At 42.2% G+C, this 24,861-nt stretch overlaps 1 long non-coding RNA gene across 1 annotated transcript in view; it reads left to right on the top strand.

Moving 5' to 3' along the window:
- LOC134738942 (uncharacterized) overlaps nucleotides 1-24,861 on the top strand; it is a 348,480-nt gene that overhangs the window by 151,685 nt on the left and 171,934 nt on the right. The window contains exon 2 of the long non-coding RNA XR_010125231.1: nucleotides 10,393-10,448. This is a non-coding gene — a long non-coding RNA (uncharacterized LOC134738942). The remainder of the gene's footprint in view (nucleotides 1-10,392; nucleotides 10,449-24,861) is intronic.

Here is a 24,861-nt window from a genome sequence, read left to right as displayed (position 1 = left end):
GTAAAGTGATTAGTTAGTGAACATAATGCATTTCACAATTTTAGGGAACCAAATAAGAAATCGGATTTGAAGTTCTACATCAAAAAACGAGAATACCAGGAGGCTGTGATTACTCTTCAAGTAGAAGAAATAAAATTGCCCATCTTCAAAATATGCAGAGTATCCAACTTGCAACTAATCCTGAGTTTCAAATCAATAGGGTTTAATATTTCACTGGCAATCATAGGTTGAAATCAATGCTGTCGCGGCTCTTTGGGAGAAGAGAAGCTTATGAAACAAAGGAAGTGAAGGCAGTCATCCAAGGATGAAATAAAAGAAATATGCTTTGCAAGGACTTTTGTGAAAAAAACATATGGCAACTCAACCCATCCCCCAGGACCCTTTCCTTCCAGTTTCAACGTTAGGTCCTGGAGACTCAAGAAAATGGTTCCAGAAGATCAAGTGAAGGAAAAAAAAATGGGGACACCATCACCCTGCTGAATGTTTGAGATGAATCAGGTGGTGGCTTTTTTGAAGCTGGCGATGAGGAAGTTTATACTGATAAACCATGGAGCCTGCATCAGATCATACTGCGTAACAAACTACCCCAATGTAGAGTAGCTTAAAACAATAGCCGTTTGTTTCACTCATGAGTCTGTGGGTTGGCAGTGTGGACTGGGCTTAGCTCGGTGGTTTTTCTTGTCTCAGGTGACTTCATTCATGTGTTTGTATTCACCTTCTGAGTCAGCTGGGGGCTGGCTATGCTGGGATGGCGAATGATGGATAGAGTATGATGGGATGGCAGGTCTCTGTTCCAAGCAGTCTCTCCTCCTCCAGCAAGCTAGCCTGGGTTTATTCTTAGGGAGGCTGAGTACATTCGAAGAGAGTGAGGTAGAAACATTCAGGGACTCTTAATACCTAGGCCTCAAACTGGCAGACTTTCACTCCCACTTCATTCTCTTGCCTAAAGCAAATTATAACAATAAGCTAGATTCAGGGTATGGAGAAATAGACTCCACATCTTGATGGGAAGAGGCACAAAGTCATATTGCAAAGGGTATGACTACAGATGGAAGAGTGAAGGATTGAGGCCATTTAGAAGTCTACCTACTCTTACCATTAGTCAATGCCCCAAAGAGCATCAGATTTACAGCAGTTAGCCACTGTTGGAAACACCCCCTCTCCTTCTGTGGGTGGAGGAGATGTCTTGGACTGGAAGTGCCTCCTGATGACCTTCTGTGTAATTTTCACACCACTTTATAGAGGAAGAAAATGACAAGTCATATGGCTCTTTCCATCAGATTTCCAGGAGAGGATCTGAAGAAGAAGGAGAAATAAATAGAACAGGATCTTCTATGTGGAATGAAACATGGTGATTAATTTTTAAATAGTCGGCTCTCAGGGGAGGCCACAGCTGGCATTATGATAGAGGACAGACAGAGGTGCAGCAACAATCTCTGAGTCCTGGTTGGGGTTTAAACCACTGGAAGTGAACTGTACGTCTAAGCAGCTGGTAATGTCTGGGAAGTGCCCCACATAGACACACAGCTTGGGGGATAATGTTACTTAGCCTTAGGCTGGGAGCCTGTGTGATGGCCGAGACCTGTCATTCCCGGTGATGTCAGCAACCACTGCTGTGTGGATTACTACCTCAAGGGCTAGGAGGGATCCTCACAAAATTGAAGGGGGAGAGCTCAAGGAGGGCGGCAGATGGTATCATCTTAGCTCACCTTGCTGTGTGGGATGTGCACCTGTGCCTGAAAGGTAAAGTGTCTTTTTCATGACCAAGGATGACAAGCCATTTGTCTAGGCAAGAGGAGAGAGGCACATAACTGCACCCCTGAAGGCATCCCCGAGGTTGAGTGCCCAGTTCTGAAGTGCCCACCTGCTTCACACCTGCCCTGTCTTTCCACCTTCTTGTTCCAAGTGTCTAACTGACCCCCACCTGACACCTGTAGCAGACAGACCTGAAAGAGGCCTCTGACCTCTGCATTGCTCTAACCAAAAATACGGCAATGGTGAGGGAATGGCCTTCCTGTGATCAGGTTACCTTACATGGTAAAACTGATGGAATGCGACTCCTGTGCCAGGGCTGTGTCTACAGGTGACCATGGGCAGAAGAATTGAAGGCTAGTCCCTCATAACAGTGAGGGTGACAGGGAAGGCAGGAAGCAAAGGAGATCTAAACTGTCAAGTTGCCAGGTATGGGCAGAGAACAAAATCTCTTTGAAATAACAGCACAGACAAGATGGCCGTTCAAATGGCTAAATACAGGAAAAGATGCAGGGTGGCCACATTTAGGCCTCACCAGGGCTGTACCTGAGCTGCCTGGATGCTTGAGCTGGAAACCAAATATGCATTCAGGTTGAATGCTACCTGTTTTGTGAAGCATTCTTTGATCAGCCTCTAACTCAACTTAAAATTAATTCTTACCCTTTCTTTATCCTATAGCTCTTTCTTTCTTTTTCTTTCTTTTAGAGACAGGGTCTCACTCTGTCACCCAGGCTGTAGTGCAGTGGTGCCATCATAGCTCACTGAAGCTTTGAACTCCTGGGCTCAGGCAATCCTCCCACCTCAGCCTCCTGAGTAGCTGGAACTATAGGTGTGTGCCACCATGCCTGGCTAATTTTTAAATTTTTTATTATTTTTATAGAGATGAGGTGTCACTATATTACCCAGGCTGGTCATGGACTCCTGGCCTCAAGAAATATCCCAGCCTCGGCATCCCGAAATTCTGGGATTACAGGCATGAGCCACCATGCGTGGCATCTCTTTCTTTATTATAATTTATTTTATTATAATCTGTTATAATAAAATATAATAATCTATTTTATTTTGTCTTTTATTTAAACAAAATTACTTATATGTCTTTAGATTTTTAAGCTCCTCCAGGGAACACAATGTGATGTGGTTATTTTTACTTTTTCGTTACACCTTCCTTATGTATACAAAGTACCTTGAAATCATAATTGGCTAAGGCATATGTGTTGGATTTAATCAGCAGGCAGTACTTATGGCAATTTCATTGTCAACACTTCTGCACATATCAAAATTATTTTGTCCTGTAGAATTAGGCAAAACAACTTCTCACCCTGAAAAGAAATGCTTCTCCCACCAGCCCAGCCTGTGAATCCCCTCAGTGCTGGGAACTCAGTCGCTTGTGTGGTAACTGCATGTTTAGGTTGCCCTGAGACTTACTCCACAATTGTGTAACTCTTAATCCATGTAGAGCAGTGATGATTTTGTTTTCTCATTCTTCCTATGTCAGCTCTCCAAATATTAGAAGATTGCCACCTTGCCTCTCCTTGGCTAAATGTCACCAATCACATGAACTGTTTCTCACCTTGTATTAAAGCCGTATCTTCTCTAGTATTTTTTCCCTTCTCTGAATTTTCTGTTTGTCTTAAAATGCAGCACCTCACCTGAACCCGGGTGTTTACCAGTCCATCTTGTAGTGGAATTATAACTACTTCTGGAGGAGGCCCTGGGCTCCTACTAGTGCAGTCCAAAATCCCTTAGGTTCTGTTATTGGCTGCAACATATGGGAGCATGTTGTGCCAGGGGGCTAGGTCTTCGCTCCATGAACTGCTCCTAAGCCAAGAATCTCACATCCTTTTTTGTGTTATTGATTTTGGAATCAATTAAAGGACTTTACATTCATTCCGATTACATTTCTTCTCGATGGTTTGGGGTCATTGGTCTAGCAGGATGAGAACATTTTGGATCCTGACTCTTTTGTTTAATGTGTTAGCAGTTCCTCCCATACGGATGTCATTCACTGTCCTAACAGGCATTCCTCCTACCACTCTGTTGAAGCCACCCATGAGCTTGCTGAACAGAACAGGGCCCAAAACAGAGCCCTGTAGCACAAGGCTCATTTTCCTTCCAGGCTAACATCATTCTATTATTCAACACTTTGATGCATTTGTTCAGCCAGCTGCAAATCCACTTAGCTGTGTCCTACTCCCATCCCCATTTCTCCACCTTGTCTATAAGAATATCCTGAGCAGCTCTGTCAAGTGCCTTGCTGAAATCCAGATCCATGATCCCCCCCGCCTGATAACCCTATCAGGAGAGGAAATGAGATTCAATCGGGTGACTATGGAAGAGCCTCTTGGCAGTCACTGTTTTCTCGTCCCAGAGCTCACAAAGATCAACCTGCAATGATTAGTTCTCGTGTTCTCCCAAGGATCAATACTAAGCCCCCTGGTTTGTATTTCACAGAGGGCTTGTATGTCTTCCTCTGCCCCGGCTCCCTTTCCGTCTCCAAACCCTTCTCTTACTCCTCTTGGAAAATTTGCCTGCCTCAAATTTTCAGGAATATTTCTTCTTTTTTTTTTAACTCATCCTTGAGTCTTCTGTTACTTTTCACATTGCTGATAATTTCTGGGAACGTTTCTTACTGTTTTCTAGCCTTCATTTTCTCCTTCGGGGACAATAATGCCAGTCTCAACTAATCCCCAATGTCACTATAAGAACCAAATTTAAAAATATGTATGAAAGCCTCTTACACAATACCCAGCATGTAGTGGATAATTGTTATTTGAATAAACTGCAAAGAACCATATCAACAAGAAATCTTACTACAGTTACAGGTAAAATACATACAGAGCATTTTTCTCCTAAGTCAAATAAATTGCATTTTGAATTACATTGTATGCTGTCATAAATTTGGAAAGGTATTTTGTTCATCAAAGAATTTAAGTCTTTGTTCTGATTGTCTCTTTAAAATTAGCCTTCCCTAAAATCAGATTTAATAAGAACCTAAAGTTTTGTTATACCCTATTGCTTAATTATATTTAAGGACATTTATGATTTTTTAAACACAGTTTATGCAAGTTTTTTTTTTTTTTCTGGTTAAGGTGGGTAAATTGAAGCAGATTTTTTTGAGCCAAATATTTTGAACCAAAATATTTTAAACCAAATAGTATGGTATCTGAGACCTGAAAAATAATTTCAGCTGCAGAGAGAATATTTATGTTTCATTTACTTTTTTTTGAGACAGGGTCTCACTCTATCACCCAGGCTGGAGTGAAGTGGCACAATCATGGCTCACTGCAGCCTCGACCTCCTGGGCTCAAGTGACCCTCCCACCTCAGTCTCCCAAGTAGCTGGGACTGCAGATGCATGCCACCATGCCCAGCTAATTTCTGTGTGTGTAGTTTTCGTAGAAATGAGGTTTCACCATGTTGCCCAGGCTGGTCTCAACAAACTCCGGGGCTCAAGTGCTGCTCCCACCTCGGCTTCCCAGAGTGCTGAGATTAGAGGCGTCAGCCACTGTGCCTGGCTGAGAACATGTAAAAGGTGAAGGAGAGCTATTGGAAAAACACTTCTTAATGGAAACACAGTTTGGATGATAAGCGTTAATTATGATGTTTCTACTGTTAATTGGCAAATTGCCCAGAAGTACCAACGATGTCTCTGCTATCAAACTGACAGACATCTTCACCCATGCTACTCAGGGTACAATTTTTTTTTTTTTTTTTTTTTTTTTTTTTGAGATGGAGTCTCACTCTGTCTCCAGGCTGGAGTGCAGTGGTGCAATCTCTACTCACTGCAACCTCTGCCTCCCAGGTTCAAGTGATTCTCCTGCCTCAGCCTCCAGAGTAGCTGGGACTACAGGCACGTGCCACCACGCACAGCTAATTTTTATATTTTTAGTAGAGACAGGGTTTCACCATGTTGGCCAGGATGGTCTCGATCTCTTGATCTTGTGATCCACCCACCTTGGCCTCCCAAAATGCTGGGATTACAAGCGTGAGCCACTGTGCCCAGCCAGAGTACAATCTTTACTATGCTTGAAGTCAAATAAGTTTTAGGTTGGAACAACCTAGGTCAACACTCTTACTTTACAAGAGAGGAAAATGAGGCAGATAGAGGCTAGGTGACCCAGCATGGAATGGCCAAGCCAGACCTCACAGCCAGGTCTCCTGACTCCAGGCCTGTGCTGCCTGCAATGGTTTGTAGCTGCACTGACAGGTTTGGGAGCTGTCCACATTCTTATTTTCTGGAGGCTTCCTCTTTGAGATGACTTGTTGTACGTTCTTTGCTTCTTAATTCATTGGATGGCCGCCAGGAAGAAATCCTTTGTGGAGCTGTCATCCACCCTTTTCCTGCCATTTAACTTAGTCCTTGGAAACATGAGGCTTCAACTCTGTGTTGTCTGGTGCCCAGGGCAACGTGGATGCTGAGATGACAACATGCCTCTCTCTGATGCACAAATTAGAGGTGATTGATGGAAGGCCACTAATAAAATGTCACATCTTATAGATGTGGATGGGCCATGGGGCCAGTGATAAAGTGAGACCGGTGGGCTTTGACATACACACATCCCGGCTGTATTATTGACAGTGGGAGATAGTATTGATCTAGCTGCCAAGATTATCCTATTATGCAATTAGAATATTAGATTTGCATTTTTAATTCCTTTATAAGAAATTGGCCTGGGGCAATTATGGCAGGAAAATATTAAGATGGATTCGGCTTCTTTGAAAATAACAACTCAGAAGAAGCTTTTAGAAAGATGCAGTCATTATCAGAGGAAAGTTTTACTCATAAAAAAGAAGTAACAGTAAAGCAACAAAAACACAAAGCTATGCCAGTTTAAAGGGCCCATGGAAACCAAATTTTTCCCTAAGTAGGAAAACAACAGCAACTTGCCCTAGAACGCAGTGTAGGCCCACCAGCGGTGTCCAGTTACATTCCTCGCGAGTACACATGCATGTTACGCTTTGGGTTTCTGGTTTGGGCAGACTTCCATCTTTTTTCTGACCGAACGGTGCTGTGTTCTCACCCTAGTGTTGCAGCTCCACTTCCTACCCCAACTCAGTCTGGTTACTGGTTCCTTTTTAAGGAACTTGCTTTCTGAAGTGGTTTTGGTGAAGGCTTGGCCCCCACAAGCAACTGAAGACAGTCCTCCTTCCTCCTGACTCATAATGTTTTAAAAATTAGAGACTCAACTTACAGTGACTGGAGAGGAAATGTTTAAAATCTGAAGTACTAGCAGATGCTTTTAAAACACAAAACTGCCTCCTTTTGGTGTGTGGATGTATTAGTCCCATCAGGGATCTCCAGGCCCAATCTAGGGTCCAAGCCATTTCTGAGCCCTTGGTAGAATTTCTGGGTAAGTGAATGTGAGGTCATCATATAAGAAATTAAAGCCACAGTTAAATTACAAACCAGATGCTTCTGTGTTTAGTGTCCAGTTCAGCATACTTTTTCTGTAGCAGGCCAGATAGTAAGTGCTTTGGGTTTTGTGGGGCCACCTCCAGTTCCTCTCTTAACATCTCTCTAATTCTCTCAGCACACTGTACAAAGCCAGACCATGGTTGGATTTAGTACACAGGCCAAACTCTGCTGTTGCCTGGTTTGGTGGACAGTACGCGCAGACCATATTTTTCTTTGAGACTATTATTATTACAGTGTCTTCTGCCTAATGGATACTCAGGATTTCAAGGGGAAAACTTGGCTTCCACCCCTTGGAGCATCTAGTGTAGAGGGAAAGGAAGACATGCAAATAAATTACAATAAATCAAGATAATTGGTATAAATAGGGGAAATACTTCAAGCAGAGGGAATCATATTGAAACCACTACATCCTTCACCACCAACAAAAATGCCATAGTGACCTTTGTTTACTGAGTGTCTACTAGATTTCAATGCCAAGAGTTTTCCGTAATACAATGAGAGAAGGAGGTAAAACCTGCATAGGGAAATTCAGAAAGGATTCCCAGTGGTCATTGCATTTGAGTTGAGGTTTGAAGGAGTGGGAGTTTGAACAAAGAAGGTACGTGCAAATGCACATAAGAGGTCATGGTCTTGTCTGTCCGTGCCTCTGCTCAACAGTGGTCTATGTGATGAAGTCTATATAAGTCAGATGATGGACTCGATGCCCAGATGTCATGTTGGCACTGGAGAAGCACAATCAGTAGACTCTTGAGGAAAGAACTAGGACTGAGACACAAGTATTACTGGGAGTTCATTTTTAATCGTAGATTATTTCTGTTTGTTCACTTAGCAAACATGTATTAAGCCCCTGTGTGTGCTGGATATGGCCCTAGGTGCTGGGACCACTTGGAGGTTGAGAACACAGTTCTTGCTCTCCAAAGACTCGCAGGGGAACCCATAGGCGGATGCCATTGTAAGAGGAGGTGAACTCCCTAGAGGTTCATGGGTACAGACAAGGAGCGTGTGTGAATGTGTGTGTATTTGGAAGAATGGAGGTGGGAACCGGATTCCAGCACTATGTTAGAATTATACTAGACAACTTTTCTGGTCCTACTTGAAAAGGAACTGAGCTTCTGTTTTTAATCCATTTTGTGTTGCTATTAACTGAATACCTAAGACTGGGAAACTTTTAAAGAAAGAAGGTTAATTTAGCTCACGGTTCTGCAGGCTGTGAAGTTCAAAGAATGGCTCTGACATCTGCTCGGCTTCTGGTGAGGGCTTTTGAGCTTCACCATAACATGGTGGAAGTCAAAGGGGAATTTGGCATGTGGGAAGGGGACCCAAATGTGCCCACTAGGCCCCACCTCCCAACACTGCCACATTAGGAATCAAGTTTCAACATGAGTTTCCATGGAGACAAACCATATCCAAACCATATCCAAACCATAGCAGTGTCAAAACTCCCTCTGTCTTTCCCTTATAAGGACACCCGTCATTAGATTTAGGGCCCATCCTAAATCCAGGATGATCTCATCTTGAAATCCTTAATTATGTGCAAAAATGCTTTTCTCAGATAAGGCCACATTCACAGGTGCTGAGGGGTTTGGACATAAACATATCCTTTTGGGGGTCGCTATTCAGCTTAGCACACCTGATAAGTAACAGTCCCTGGGATTTTTAAAGACCATGATGGTTGCATCCAGGTTACATACTGTGTGACAGGGAGAAGATGAAACTCCCAAAGCCTTGGAGTTCATCCCTTTAATTCTCTGAGAAAATGAGAGCACACCTGTGAAGCGTAGCTTCAGAGTGACTTCAAGGTGAGGGGCCAGGGCTGAAATGCAGGAGCTCACGAGTCAAGGAATAGCAACATTTGTTCCTGAAGCCACCTTCTTCAAGCAAGGCTGCTCATTCAGCTCACAGTGGCACTGTCGGCAGAGTCACCCCCGGAATCCAAAAGACAAAGACGAATGGAGGAAAAATATAGTACTCTTAGTTTAGCAAATGATTCTACCTAATGAATCCATCACATTCAATAGAAACCACATTAGCAATTCCTGTATTGGTCTCATCCACCCAAAATCCCTGGAGGTCCACCCCAGTGCCCACATGATTCATTCAAGGAAAAAAGAATATACTCTTTAAATATGTATATATATATATATATATATTATATATATATTTGTAAGTGTAAAATGCCTAGATAAAAGAATGCAAATGAATACAGACTGTGGTGGTGAAGAGACTTTTTCCCCCTTAAAGTACTAGCCAAATGGTTATTATACCACCCTGTAGAAAAGCAAGGTCCTAATTAGTTATTAGAAAGGCATCGTGGCACTCTGTGGCTCTCCAAATATGTTTGATTCAGCTTTCCATCCTTTTAATAGCTTTGGCATGTTTTTTTTTTTTTTTTTTTTGAGACGGAGTCTTGCTCTGTCGCCCAGGCTGGAGTGCAGTGGCGCGATCTCTGCTCACTGCAAGCTCCGCTCACTGCAAGCTCCGCCTCCCGGGTTCTTGCCATTCTCCTGCCTTAGCCTCCCCAGTAGCTGGGACTACAGGTGCCCGCCACCACGCCTGGCTAATTTTTTGTATCTTTAGTAGAGACAGGGTTTCACCATGTTAGCCAAGATGGTCTCAATCTCCTGACCTCATGATCTGCCCACCTCGGCCTCCCAAAGTGCTGGGATTACAGGCGTGAGCCACCACGCCCGGCCAGCTTTGGCATGTTTTTGGTAATTTCTGCAACTGTATTTCTGAATTTCTGGAGCTGTGTCTTTGCTTCCTTGTTTTAAACGGCATGACTGGATCCCGAGTTCCAGTAATTGTAAAGCTTGTTAGGTTGTGCGTTTAGTTCGGTTCCACAAACATTAAGCACCCACTGTGTACCAGGGTCCATGCCAAGCCCATGGATTTAGATGATGAATGGAATTATTTAGATGTAAGGTAGAATATATATGTAATCTTTTCCTCTGAATGTACTAAGGCTTTAGCCTTCTGTATATTTGTAAGACATATTTTACATGTACACTTTTTTGAATGATCATCAAATGGGGAAGCAAAGGGCCAATTCAGTTCTCTGAAACTTTAATTCTGAGGTCCTTACTTCCTTCAGCCTTCAGTCAATTAGAATAAAATGCTTTAAGCTCTTCTGTCTTGGACATTTGAAGGCAGCACAAGCTATTAACACAATAATGTTGTTTCCAGTGTACAGCACTATTAATTGGGCCTTTGTTATTTTCTCTATAGGCCGAAGCTTGATTTGGGTGTCAGCAAGTTAAAACTCAGGCACATCCATCTTTCGTGTAAGTTCTGCCATTCCCCCACCCCCACCCCATCAATGTGTCAATACTGCTCCTCTTCATTAAGATTCTCGTAAAAAGGCAGAGAATGGTAGAAGTGCCTTTTCCTTTCCTTAACTTGTAGACTCAGTGCTGTCCAGTAGAAATGTGATGCAATGCAACTTTAAATTTTGTAGTAAAAGAGACAGATGAAATTAATTTTAACAGTATATCCCAGCTTATCCAAAATATTATACTTTCAATGTGCAATTAACATAAAATTATTAATGATATAATTTATGCTTTTTTCACATTGAGGGTGCAAAATGTGGTGTATTTTTTACATTTCTGGCACAATGCTATTTGGAATAGCCACATTTCAAGTACCCAGTGGCTACGTGTGTTTGGTGCTACCATAGTGGTCATGGAAGGTACACATGAATAGTTCAGGATTGGCTTTTGCTTTTGATAAGAGAGAGAGATCAATTTTTTTAAGAGGCAGTGAGGAGTTAAAAGAAAATAGAATATTTTGGGTGAAGTTTAGGACTGTGTTGCCTGAGAAGAAAGAATTTATGATAGTTTTCATTGTAGAAATATTTTCAAAGTTGAGTGCATGTTTGTGTGTGTGTGTGAGTGTGTGTGTGATGTACGAGACCCATGCATATAAAAATAGTCTTATGTTTAAATGTTCTTTCAATAAAGGGCATGAATTGATAACTGACTTAAGTATGTACTGATTGCAGCTGGGCATGATGGTGCACATGTATAATCTCAGCTACTTGGGAGCCTGAGGCAGGAGGATCTCTTGAACCCATGAGTTCAATACCAGCCTAGGCAACAGAGTGAGATTCCATCTCCAAAAAAAAGTATGTGCTGATTGCAACTCTGGGTTAAAATCAATGAAAGGCTAATAGTACAGCTGTTATGGACATTAATATCAAATAATAATTATTCAAAATTATTAATTATTAGAAAAAGTTAAAAAGATCAGGTTACAGACAGCACACTGGAAATTTTACATGGCTGTGCTCCTGTGTGGCCCATAACTAGTCATACTGGAACTGCTAGTTTAGAAAAGAGAAAGAAAACACAAATCTACTTTCTGAGGCCCTGAATTTACCATATTTTCATGTTTATTATCCAGTATTTTTATACTAATTTGGTTGGGGTATTAATATGGATAGTATTAGCCTCACCAATCCTTATTTTGCAATGTTAATGTGCTAAACTCTTTTTAATTCTAAATGTGAAAAATTAGGGTGAAAATCATGAGTACAGAGGAAATTATGTACCTATGAGTTCCCTGGGAAATTACAAGCTCATGTAAGACATACAAACACATACGCAGCAATGACCCAAGCCCCCGTGCAGTTCCTCCCTCATCCCCAAAACAGATTGGATCACCTTGTCCTGATTCTGCTGTTAATGTAAAGTGGCTTGCCCGTGAATGTGCTTGAACCACCTCAGGAAACTGAGGCACAGAGAAGCATGCTTATGGTCACACAGTCAATTAGGGGCAGACCTGGGACCAGAACTCAGGACTCCTGACTCCTACTCCAGTGCTTTTAACACTGAAATCATGGAGGGAGAATGACACATACATACAATTAATGGCTTATTATTCAGAGACCCCAACCCTTCAGGAAACAAAAATCCAGCCTAGGCTTTTCAAACAGGGAATTTAATAAAGGGAATTGGTTATACAGGTGATGTAAGAGCTGATAAACCACCAGAGAACAACCAGGCAATCAGTAATTCGCAATAAGAATATTCTACTGCCACCCCTTGGACTGGGGGAACAATGGAAGGATGAGATATCAAAACTAGGGGACTCCTCAGTGTGGGGTCGCCCTGCCCCAGAGTAGGGGCTGCCTGGCTGGAGTTGAGAACCCAGAGTGAAGGGCTCTCTGGTGGGAGCTCAGCCCACAGAGGAGATGTGGGCACTGTTGGGGGTCCTGTTCTATGTAGCATAAGACTCTCCAGTCTTACCATTGCCTCCTATTGGCTAAAACTACTTAGAAGCCAGAGAGCAAGGAGTATGGGGAATGAAGGTTTCTGTGACACAGAGCAAAATCTGGCAAGAACTGGGAGAGCAAATAGACACCTGCTGCTACAGAGGAATAGCCTTAAAGAAGTGCTATGGTTTGCAACAGATTCATCCTCTACTTATGTTTTAAAACTAATTTTGGAAATAGTTTGTGCATCAAATTCACAATCACTTTGACAAGAGGAGATGCCAGCCTAAGAAGCTACCTTGTTGTAGATCATCAAGAGCTGATCATGTGTGTCTTCCCTTTGGCATGACGTTGGTCCATCCTCATTTACTTCTGCTGGAGAAGTGGGACTTCTCAATCTCTGGTCCAGATCCACAGGCTTATTCTTGGGCAATAGTTACTGTCCAGGGCTTCCTAAAACTTGCTTCTATTTGTTTCATAACTTGGAACAACTGAAGGTGGACCCTTGGGAATAGGATGAACCAGGATTCATGACTGAAAAGATGTTTGTTTTGTTTAGTTTTTGTTTGGAGCAGTATAATACATTTAAATATTATATTTAGCATTAAACAATGCATTGGTAGAAAAGAGTTAATCTATCCCAGGCTTGTGGAGGGGAACCTACTGAAGCCTAGGGAAACATTAGCCTTTTTTGATTGGGGCTTCACCATGTATTAGGAACTCTCTTAAATGCTTTGCCTTTTTTTTTTTGAGACGGAGTTTCACTCTTGTTGCCCAGGCTGGAGTCCAATGGCGTGATCTCGGCTCACCGCAACTTCCGCCTCCCGGGTTCAAGTGACTCTCCTGCCTCAGGCTCCCAAGTAGCTGGGATTACAGGCATGCGTCACCATGCCTGGCTAACTTTGTATTTTTAGTAGAGACGGGATTTCTCTGTGTTGGTCAGGCTGGTTTCGAACTCCCGACCTCAGGTGATCGCCTGCCTCAGCCTCCCAAAATGCTGGGATTACAAACGTGAGCCACCGTGCCCGGCCAATGCTCTGCATTTTTGACTCACTTAAGCCTCACAATCAAGCTATATCTTAGAAACAACTATTTCCCCCAGTTTTCAGATGAGGACACTGATGATCAGGAAGGTTTAGGTAATTTGACCAAGTTGGCAGACTGCTAGTGGTGGAGCTGTGTTTGGAATCCAGGCAGCTTGGCTATAGAGTCCATGCTCTTAACCACTAATTTGTGCCTCCACCCAACCTATGTTAGCTGGTGTGCAGGTCAGCCTTGGGATTCCCTGGGGTCCTAGCCCTGATGTATTGGGCTTTGATACCAAGAAGGCTGGTGGTATTGGCAGGGGAAGCTGCTGTGAAGAGGTCATGAGTGCCACATTATTGCAGGGCACTTAGTTGCTAATTGCCATTTAATCACAAGATGAATATAGTTCTTTTCTCCTTCCACCGTAGTGCCAGTTAGATGGTAATTACTTCTGAACTAAGTGCTGAAGATGTGGCTTTGTGTGGAGCTGAGCTAAATGCTAGGACTCTCCTTTGAAGCACCACATTCCTGGCAGGACTGGTTTACCGACGTGGCTCACTAAAAATATCCCTTTGACATCAGATGCTCCTATTTCTTCCTATTTTCCTTAAATGATTATTTTTTTCTCAGAAAATTTTTCAAATTTGGGCTTTATATTTGAGAAATTAAACAACCCACACTTTTCTAGAAGTGACGTTATGTTTAAATCAATAACTGAAGTAGAAAACTTTGCATTTGGATAGTTCTACATTGAATATGAGTTTACTTAGTTTCTTCAAAGTCTCCTGTATACAGCTGTTGTAAGGAGTGGAAGAGGAACCACTTGGTGTTTTCTGTTGTAAGGAGTGGAAGAGGAAGCACTTGGTGTTTTCTGTTGTTTAAACTTTGATGAATGTAAAAACGATCATATGGAATATCTCTAAATATGGAAATGCAATCTATTGTCTTATTCTTTTTTGAGATTTTTTCCTGTAGGTGATTTTAAAGCAGGTCTGTCAGGGATTATTTGACTTTTCAGAGAAAGCAATAAAAGTGAACAGGTTAAGTCACTTGTCTAAAGTAACTCAATTAATGAACACAGCCCTTGTTTTCTGGCTTCCAGTCAAATGTCACAGGTGGTATCTGAGGTTAATAAACCTTCAACCTTATAGCAACCTAATCAGCTTGATTCAGGCTTAGAACAAATGTGCGGATCCGAAATAGGTAGTATGGGCAGTAAAACAGTGAAACATCGAAAAGCATGAAGTCTGCAACACCAGTGCTACCTCTGTCTGGTCTATTCAGGGGTCTTGTGGATGTACGGACTCTTCAGGGGTGTTGAGGATGATGGAGCCATGACAACAATCCCTGGTGAGGTGGCAGACACATTTTTATTTATTTATTTATTTATTTGTTTGTTTGTTTATTTTGAGATGGAGTTTTGCTCTTGTTGCCCAGGCTGGAGTAATGGCGCACTCTCGGCTCACTGCAACCTCTGCCTCCCAGGTTCAAACGATTCTCCTATCTCGGTCTCCCGGGTAGCTGAGATTACAGGTACCTGCCACTATGCCCGACTAATTTTTGATATTTTTTAGTAGAGATGGGGTTTCACCATGTTGGTCAGGCTGGTCTCGAACTCCTGACCTCAAGTGATCTGCCGGCCTTAGCCTCCCAAAATGCTGGGATTACAGGCGTGAGCCATTATGACCAGCCTATTTATTTATTTATTTATTTATTTTTGTGGGAGACCAGAGCTTTATTATTACTCAAATCAGTCTCCCCAAGCATTCAGGGAGCAGAGTTTTTAAGAATAACTTGGTGGGTGGGGGGAAGCCAGTGAGCCAGGAGTGCTGATTGGTCAGTGATGAAATCATAGGGAGTTGGAGCTGTCTTCTTGTACTCAGTCAGTCCCTGAGTGGGAGCCACAAGATCAGATGAGCCAGTTTATTGATCTGGGTGGGGCCAGCTGATCCATCAAGTGCAGGGTCTGCAAACTATCTCAAGCACTGATCTTAGGAGCAATTTAGGGAGAGTCAGAATCTGGTAGCCTGTGCTGCATGACTCCTAAGCCATAATTTCTAAGCTTCTGGCTAATGTTAGTCCTACAAAGGCAGTCTAGTCCCCAGGCAAGGAGGAGGTCTGCTTTGGGAAAGGGCTGTTACTGGGCAGACACATTTTAACTGGTTATTAAGTTCTTCGTTTAAGGTTTTTATGATGAGGGTTTAGTTTGAGTTTTATGTGAGTTGGTTGTCTATGTGCCTTAAGGAAAAAACCCTCCAAATTTAGTGTTTTTACACAATAAGGCAGTGATTATTGAACTTTAGAACACCCAAATCACCTAACTGCTGGGCCCCTCATTCCCAGAGTTTCTGGTTAAGTCTGAGGTGGGGCCTGAGAATTTTCATTTTTGACAAGTTTCCAGGTGATGCTTGTGCCACTGGTCTGGAAATCACGTTTTCAGAACCAGGGCACGAAGGGCTATTGCTTCCTCTCCTCACAATCCAATTAGAATATTTCCAGCTGGGCAACTCTTCAGGGCAGCCCTCCTCCAGGTGGTGACTCAGAAACAGGCTACTTTCCTAGATGCTCTGCTCTTTCCTGAGATCTGCTCTGCAGTCAGTGTGTGGGTCCAGGAAAAGAGAAGGCAGGAGGGATCGTGCCAGAGGTCTTCTAGGGGACAGACCTGGAAGTGGGATAGATTATTTTTGTTTATCTTCCATTGGCTAGAACCCAGTCATGTGGGTCTACTTTAACTGTGAAAGGAAGATAGAAAGTCTGAGTGCTCAAGAGGAAAGGAAAATTGAGTTCAATGGAAAATGTAGCCATTTTGAGCACACCTAACTTTACGAACATCCTCCTCTTGACTTTTTTCCTTTACCTAAGACATTGTGAAAATATTTATTTTACCGATTTAGAAAGTTTAGTGATGTTCTTTGACCTGCCTGGAAATACCCTTGAGTACTGGCAGCTGGAGTTGGGTGAAGCAGGCTGTCCATGTTCCATTCATGGGTGAAGACATTCTGATAACAGCTCACTGGTGTGAAGGGTTTACCTACACTGGAAGTGAGATCAGATGGAGAATGGGAATCCCCATCTATGGCAGGTGTCAATTTATTGTCTCTCAGCTTCAAATTCATCCTTCCCTGCTCTGCTTTGTGATATTGGAACTGGACCCTGTAAACATTTCTTCTTAGTCAGCTGGGTGAATGTAAATGTCATCAGTAGAGGGTGCCAGAGTGGTGTAGTGCCAGGAACGTCCCTGCTGAGTTCTGGACTTGGCTAGTTATTATCATTCAATGCAGTAGCACCTGGCACATGCACCTGAGCCCCAGCTCTGCCTCAGGCCATGCTCTCCCCAGCACTGGTCACTTCTCAGAAGCTCCTTCCTGCCCACAGCCTCCTACAACAACAGATGGCCTGCTTCTGCAGACTACCCCATGCCTTTGCTTTCCAGAAAGCTTCTCTACCAGCAATTTGTGAGTTCCTGTGGCAGCAAATAAAAATTAGGAAAAAATGTTGGCCCAAAAAAAATTTGGCAAAAAAAAATAGCAAAAAAATTTTAAATAAAAGTCTCTAATAATGAGTTTACCAAGAGTCTTCTCCTTGGAGTTCAACTCTTACAGTTGTGTCGTGTGGCCCCCTCCCTCACGATGCAGGGGGAAAGAAACACTTTGCAGACACCAAGGATACTGACCTTTGTGCCATGCAATCTAACTGATCTGTAATAAGGGACGGGAATGGTGATCTGTCTTATTCATTCCCACAAAGCAGGCTTGGCATAAACAAGAATAACATTTGGCAAAAATCTCTGAAGAGATCTGAACCTCAGCCTCAGTGGAGGTAGAAGGTCCCTCTGCCCGTTCTTGGTTCCTTTAATTTTTCACTGTCCTTCAGCCTAGAGGTAATAGCTGCTCTTTGCTACTTCCTTAAGATCCTTTTAAAGTTCCTTTTAGTAGTTGTATTAGTCCATTTTCATACTGCTATAAAGAAATACCCGAGGGCCGGGCACAGTGGCTCACACCTGTAATTCCAGCACTTTGGGAGGCTAAGTTGGATGGATCACAAGGTCAGGAGTTCAAGACCAGCCTGGCCAAGATGGTGAAACCCCATTTCTACTAAAAATACAAAAATTAGCTGGGTGTGGTGGTGGGTGCCTGTAATCCTGGCTATTTGGGAGGCTGAGGCAGGAGAATCACTTGAACCCAAGAGGTGGAGGTTGCAGTGAGCCAAGATTGCGCCACTGCACTCCAGCCTGGGCAATAGAGCAAGACTCCATCACAAAAAAAAAAAAGAAAAAGAAATTCCTGAGACTGGGTAATTTATAAAGAAAAAGAGGCTTAATGGACTCACAGTTCCATATGGCTGGGGGGGCCTTACAATCATGGCGGAAGGTGAAGGAGAAGCAAAGGTGCATCTTACATGGTAGCAGGCAAGAAAGCATGTGCAGGGGAACTGCCATTTATAAAACCATCAGATCTCATGAGACTTATTCACTATCACAAGAACAGCACAAGAAAAACCCACCCCATGATTCAGTTACCTCCCACTGGTTTCCTCCCATGATGTGGGGGTTATGGGAGCTATAATTCGAGATGAGACTTGGGTGGGGACCCAGACAGACCATATCAGTAGTTAACCACCTTTAATAGTTAACAGTTATTTGTGTTACATTTTCCTTGTTAAAATAGCTGGAGTGATGGCTGCCTCCTGACTGGACGCTGAGAGATATACCATGTTTCTGGTTTTATTGTAGAAAGACAATGTTGAACATACTACTTCTCAAATTTAAAAAAAGCAGGACAGAAAAACTGTACATGCCCAAAGCTCATTTCTTTATTTTTCCCTCTCGCAATGTCAAATTCCTACCCTGAGAAGGGCTGATGTTCATATCAGAGACCCAGCAGGAATTGAGTGAGATGGGCTTCAAGCCTCAGACTTCCAGACGCTGTAGTCTAGAGTCTCAACAACAAGGGTCTCCTTGGGGAAGGCACTGGGTGGGACTCTGTTTTGCTGGGAGCATGAGAAAGAAAGAAGAAACACATGTGTCATCAGAGACCAGAAACCAATGTTGCTTTTTCAGCTGCGTGCCTTGGTCCCTGTCCTTGGGTGAAATCATAAAGCCAACTGTGAGTAACACCGGGCCTTTTGCCTTGGCTTGGTCCTGCTGCCACAGCAGCAGAAAACCCATGCAACCTAAAAAACATTCCCAAGTGAAAGTTTCATAAACAATACACGATCTAATTTTAGGCCACAGAAAACAGAAGGTCAGCAGAGAATATTGACAATAATAATAATACCAGTTAGCATTAGTTGCTTATTATATAATCTTTTTATTTTTCTTCACACAAGATGGATACATCCAGTGAAAGGCTGAGGCCAACCTGGCTTGGTTTCTTTTGCACTAACTGGGCTTTCCAGAAGGGCCCCAACAAAGGTGAAACATCGGAGGCAGGCATACCTGCGATTTAGAGACCGTGTGAAAGCTTCTTAATAGGAAACTTCTTTTCTATTCCCACTACTTCTGAAATTTCACCATCAAAGACTCATACATGGTCAAGTATAGATTCCCCCACTTCCCCCACCTTTTAAAATTGAAGTGAAATTTGAATAACATAAAGTCAAGCATTTAAAGTCAATAAGTCAGTGGCATTAAGTACAATCACAATGTTGTGAAACCATCACCCTTATGTAGTTCCAAAACATTTTCATCACCCCAAAAGGAAATCCCATAGTCACTGAGCAGTCACTTCTCATTTCCCCTTTCTGTAACCCCTGGTAGCAACCAATCTGCATCTATCTCTGTGGATTAGCCTATTCTGGGCATTTCATATAAATGGAATCATACAGCACATCGTCTTTTGTGTCTGGCTCCTTTCACTTAATGTCATGTTTTCAAGGCTCATTTACGTTGTCCCGTGGGTCAGTCCTTCATGTCCACCAGTTTATGAATGGATAGACAAATTGTGGTATGTACATACCAAATCCTTTCCAGATGATTTTAAAAATTATACTTTAAGTTCTGGGATACATGTGCAGAACGTGCAGGTTTGTTACATAGGTATACACGTGCCATGGTGGTTTGCTGCACCCATCAACCTGTCACCTACATTAGGTATTTCTCCTAATGCTATCTCTCCCCTAGCCCCCCACCCACTGACAGGTCCTGGTGTGTGATGTTCCCCTCCCTGTGTCCATGTGTTCTCATTGTTCAACTCCCTAATGGAATCAAAAAAGAGCCTGTATAGCGAAGACAATCCTAAGCAAAAAGAACAAAGCTGGAGGCATCACGCTACTTGACTTCAAACTATTCTACAAGGCTGCAGTAAACAAAACATCATGGTACTGGTACCAAAACAGAGAGATAGACCGATGGAAAAGAACAGAAGCCTCAGACATAATGCCACATATCTACAACCATCTGATCTTTAACAAACCTGACAAAAACAAGCAACAGGGAAAGGATTCCCTATTTAATAAATGATGTTGGGAAAACTAGCTAGCCATATGCAGAAAACTGAAACTGGACCCCTTCCTTACACCTTATACAAAAATTAACTCAAGATGGATTAAAGACTTATATGTAAGACCTAAAACCATAAAAACCCTAGAAGAAAACCTAGGCAATACTATTCAGGACATAGGCATCAGCAAAGACTTCATGACTAAAACACCAAAAGCAATGGCAACAAAAGCCAAAATTGACAGATGGGATCTAATCAAACTAAAGAGCTTCTGCACATCAAAAGAAACTTCCAAATGATTTTTAAGTGATCTCCTCCAGTGGAGGAGATAACACATAGGACCTCCAATACCTTAGTTTTAATGAGGTTGTCTCACAAAGTTAGTTACTTTGTATTAAACAGACTGGTGAAAATTGCAGGGTAGAGAAGACTCTCAAACTAGAGAGAGATGATGAAGGCAAAAAAGGTGGGGAAGCCACCTGCAATTTAACAGAGATCTGACACCAGTTTGAGTTCTAGAAAATTATTCTTATGCAGCCTCTGACTAAATACAACACTACATTGCTGAGCATAGAATTAAAACACGCACACTTCTTATTCTCAAAGGTCAGTGTACCAGAGAGGATCTGGGTGAGAGAAGAACTGCCTTCTCTTTATCTAAAAACAACTCTGGACCAACTCATGACTGGATTTGCAGAACACTAGTTGCAGAGTACGTAACCTTGTCAGCCCCAAGTGGGGATACCAATGTCGCTGGCTGAAGCTGCTCCTATGTGACTGCCTGGTGATCATTCTTCAACACAGAAGCACGGCCTGTACTGAGTTGAGTTGAGTTCTCACTCCTAATGTGGGACAATAAAATCCCTTTGGAAAGAAATTGTCCAAGAGTCAAAGGAGACAGATATCCCTCTGTATCTTCATTGGGAGTTAATTTGCTGGCAATTATCATGTCTTTACCATACACTTAGAATCACATTCATTTACACTCTCAGGAAGAAGGATGACTCTTTATGACTTTTTTATTTAAATTATTGATGCTTAAAATCATGAGCCATTCATTTCCTGCTTTCTCAACGTTGGTAATTGACTAGTTCAGGGCAGGTGTGGGCTGAGAAAGCCATTTAGTTGGCATGAGGAGTGATTGCTTCAGAGGCCATGCTGTTGCTTTTGCCCACAGATGATTCAATCATAGAACATTCTAGTCTCTACTTTGGGAGTACAGGTGGTTCTCTCTGCATAGCTGTTTTCTCTAGAAGCCAATGCCAGGGTTGGGTTGTGGGCTAGGTTCTCTCTGCATAGCTGTTTTCTCTAGAAGCCAATGCCAGGGTTGGGTTGTGGGCTATCGAGGTACGTGCCGAAGTACATATAGATCTTTTACTCTATCCACCCTTTCCTCTGTATGTCATTTAGGCATCCAGCCAGGGGTAAAATCTTGTACCAAACTCTGCATGTAAGTGGTCCATTCTTAAGAAGACCAAATAGAAACACCTACAAAAGAAGGTTGGGCAAAGGTAATTTACATGAGGCAAGATGTGCAGCTATGAAAATTTTAAAAGCTTAAATTGCAAATGATGACATTTTGGATGAGATGCATCACTTTACTCAAAGGAGAGCGTGGTGAGGGTGGCATGAACCCCCACTCACCAGAAACTTGAAGAAGAGTAATGCGCGGTCCTGAACCCCAATAAATGCACAAGTATGTCAGAGGACATGGATTGTTTTTTTTGTTTGTTTTTTGTTTTTTGTTTTCAAGATGGAGTCTTGCACTGTCACCCAGGCTGGAGTGTAGTGGCGCGATCTCGGCTCACCACAACATCCACCTCCTGAGTTCAAGCAACTCTCCTGCTTCAGCCTCCCGAGTAGCTGTGATTATAGGTGCCTGGCACCATGCCCGGCTAATTTTTGTATTTTTAGTAGAGATGGGGTTTCACCATGTTGGCCAGGCTGGTCTCGAACTCCTGACCTTGTGATCCACCCGCCTTGGCCTCTTAAAGTGCTGGGACTACAGGTGTGAACCACCAAGCTCAGCCAAGGGCACAGATTCTTAAGCATTGAGTCACAGTAGAAATGAGATGAGTGTTGTAATCAAGAAAGAACACATAGAGGGAATCTAGAGGAGGAAACTGTTCCTTCTTTTGGGAAGGAAGTGGGAGATGATGAGAATGCAAGGGAAGTGACATTGGAGTTCAGGCTGGAAGGGTAAGAGAGGTTTGTCAGGTGGAGGAGGGGGAAAGGGGATTCCAGGAATGTTCAGATTAGAAGAGACCAGCTGGCTGTTGGAGTATTGGTAAAAGACTGTTTAGGAGGCAAATGAAATCTTTTGGGAGGTTGATTGATGGTAAGGCATTGATGGTGAGAATGCTGAGTGAGCCTGATTCAGACAGACATTTTGTAGATAAAAGTGATGACTATTAGGGAACCATTGCAGGAGTTTAGGGAGAGAAAAAGGAGACAGAGATGATTACAACATTTATAGCTTAGGGGAACAGGTGGACACTTACTCCCTTAACAGAGACTGAGAAGATTTGGGGAAGATAATAATGCATTCAGCTTTGGCCATGGTAAATTTGAGCTGCTTTAGAGATATCTTGGAAGTGACAACTGGTCAGCTTAGGGGCCTGTGACATACTGGTCAGGATAGAAGGTGACTCTGATAATCTGTAAGTATTGATACATTTTATTCTAATTTTAAGTAAATTAGCATATTTGGAAATGGCATTAGAATTTCTGTCATTTATGCTTAAAACCCTCATTAATGCATTCTTTATCATTGTTTTTGTTTTCTTTGGTTCAGAGAAATGAAGTCTTTTCATTAGTATGTTAATATTTTATCTGATGATGTATTATGCTTTTTTTTCGTCTCTGGAGAAAGAGCCAACACGTTAAATCGTACACTAATATTATACTAATATATTGTAAATCTCTAGAATGACATTTATGTTTGTTAGGCCAGTATAAAGTGTTATTAAAAATAGAAAATATGTGAAAGGGAAGCACCTAAAGAATTACCTGTCAATAAATTGTTTTTTCTTAGTGAAAGACAATGGGGGTGGTCACTAGGAAAAATAATTAGTAGCCTAATGACATTCAATGGTGTGTGTGCTATTGGGGGAGTGATGGGTGATTCCAACTGGACTGTGCTTTTATCTGCCTGTTCTGCTCATGAACATTCTATGGGTCCCCATGGCATGAGGGATAAAGTCAGAAAGTCTCAGGCTGAGCCTTTCAAGTCTTCACTGATCTGGACCCCCTTCACTTCTTTGTAGTTATCTTCTATAACCATCACTTATAAAAAATCCCTATTCGAGCTAATTTGATCTTCTTACCATGACCCAAGTATGACGTAGGTATTTCTTCTTTGCTGCCTGCCTGGGCTCTTCTTCCTCATCTCTCCATGTAAAGCCTCGCTGGTACTCAGTGCTGATGACTGTTTTATCCAACAGGCGGTGTCAAGCCCATGGTGGTTTTCCATATCATTTGACACCTTTTTTCTTTTTTTCCCTGGAGGCTCCCTCTGATTGCAGAGGCTGGGGAAGAGATACTGGTTGGAAGCCCTTCAGGAGGCCGTTGCCATGGTCCAGGTGAGCAAGGAGGAGGCAGCAAGCTGGATTCTAGGGGAGAGGAGGCAAATTAGACTGAAATTTCCTAAGCTGTGTCCACCAAGCCAACGATCTTTGGTCGGTTTTTGAATTTCTTTTGTAGATGGCAGTGAAGATGGGAAAATGGGAAAACAGCAGGAACAATTAGCAGGAGTACAAAAATCAAATCCAGTCTGGAGCATATGCATTTATGGGGTCTGGAATATCCAGGTGGACTTAGTTGTTCTCCTGGCAGCTGAGAGCACCACTCTCCAGAGAAGCCAGAGACAGAGATATAAAATAACTATTAAAACACCACAAATATTTTCATGCTAATTGTGGCTTCTAGAGTCTTTCAGGGATTTGGAAATGGTTTGTTTTTCACATATTTTCAGCATTATTCTTGCCATCTTATTTTTAAAATATGGTTTGCAGTATCTATGAAGAAAACGCTTGCTTAGCAAAAGCCTAACCCATCTTAATCACGAATTCCAAACTCATGGCATCAGAATTATAAGTAGTTTTATATTATATAATTAGAAGAAGATTCCAGTGTTTGGTTCATTGACTCTGGAGCCATGTTACGGTCTTGTTATATTTGATAATGACACAACAGACATTCTATCAGAACTTGGATATCTGGAGAGAGATTCCAAAATGCTTTAATCTTGTCACAAATCAGAAGCAGCTGTTCCTTTTTTGTTAAAAAGAAAGAAAGAAAGAAAAAAATACCTCAAGTTTGGATGGTCCTCAAAAAAGAAAATGTGACTTACAATCTTAAATAGCAGATTCTGGGATTTTTTTCAACTGGCAGGTGTTTTCCATCAAAAAAACCTCCCCCCACCCCACGTTGATTTTATTTCTTTAGACTTCTCTCAAACTGAAAATTGCATGTGTGTAATGAGCTTCATCACATGCACTTAGGTGTTTATAACTAAGGCTAAGCCATATCTGGAGACTTTTACACACCAAGGAAAACAGATACCATGGAAAATAAAATTTAAATACTATTTGCCCGCTCTGAGTGGCCGGAATAACTGAAGAGAGAAATGTTATGCTCATCAGTCAGCAGAGGACTCCAAGCCTCAAGTGCTGAGCCTACAAACCTCCCGTAGGTTCTATGATGACATGAAACTGCTGTCGTAGAAACTCTAAAACTAACAAGAGTATTAGCTTCATTGATTTTTTTGAAAATGGGAAAATGAAAAAAAAAAAGCGCTCAGCTAAATCCAGGAAAGAGATTTAATACAACTGTCTTTTAATAATATTAAGTTTCCCAGAATCAATATTTTCTCCCCCTCATATTATACTATGGGTTGCTACACACCAGTTGCTATGTAAGGGAATGGAATCAATATAGACTTACCTTCTTTGGAGACTATTTCAAAGACCTGCATAATGGTGCATAGATTAGGAAGAATGAAATTGAATTTTAAGT

The sequence above is a fragment of the Pongo pygmaeus genome, chromosome 22 (genome assembly GCF_028885625.2).
Source record: "Pongo pygmaeus isolate AG05252 chromosome 22, NHGRI_mPonPyg2-v2.0_pri, whole genome shotgun sequence".
Taxonomy (NCBI): Eukaryota; Metazoa; Chordata; class Mammalia; order Primates; family Hominidae; genus Pongo; species Pongo pygmaeus.
Note: the sequence above shows the minus strand (reverse complement) of the source record. Positions and strands in the feature narration are given on the sequence as shown.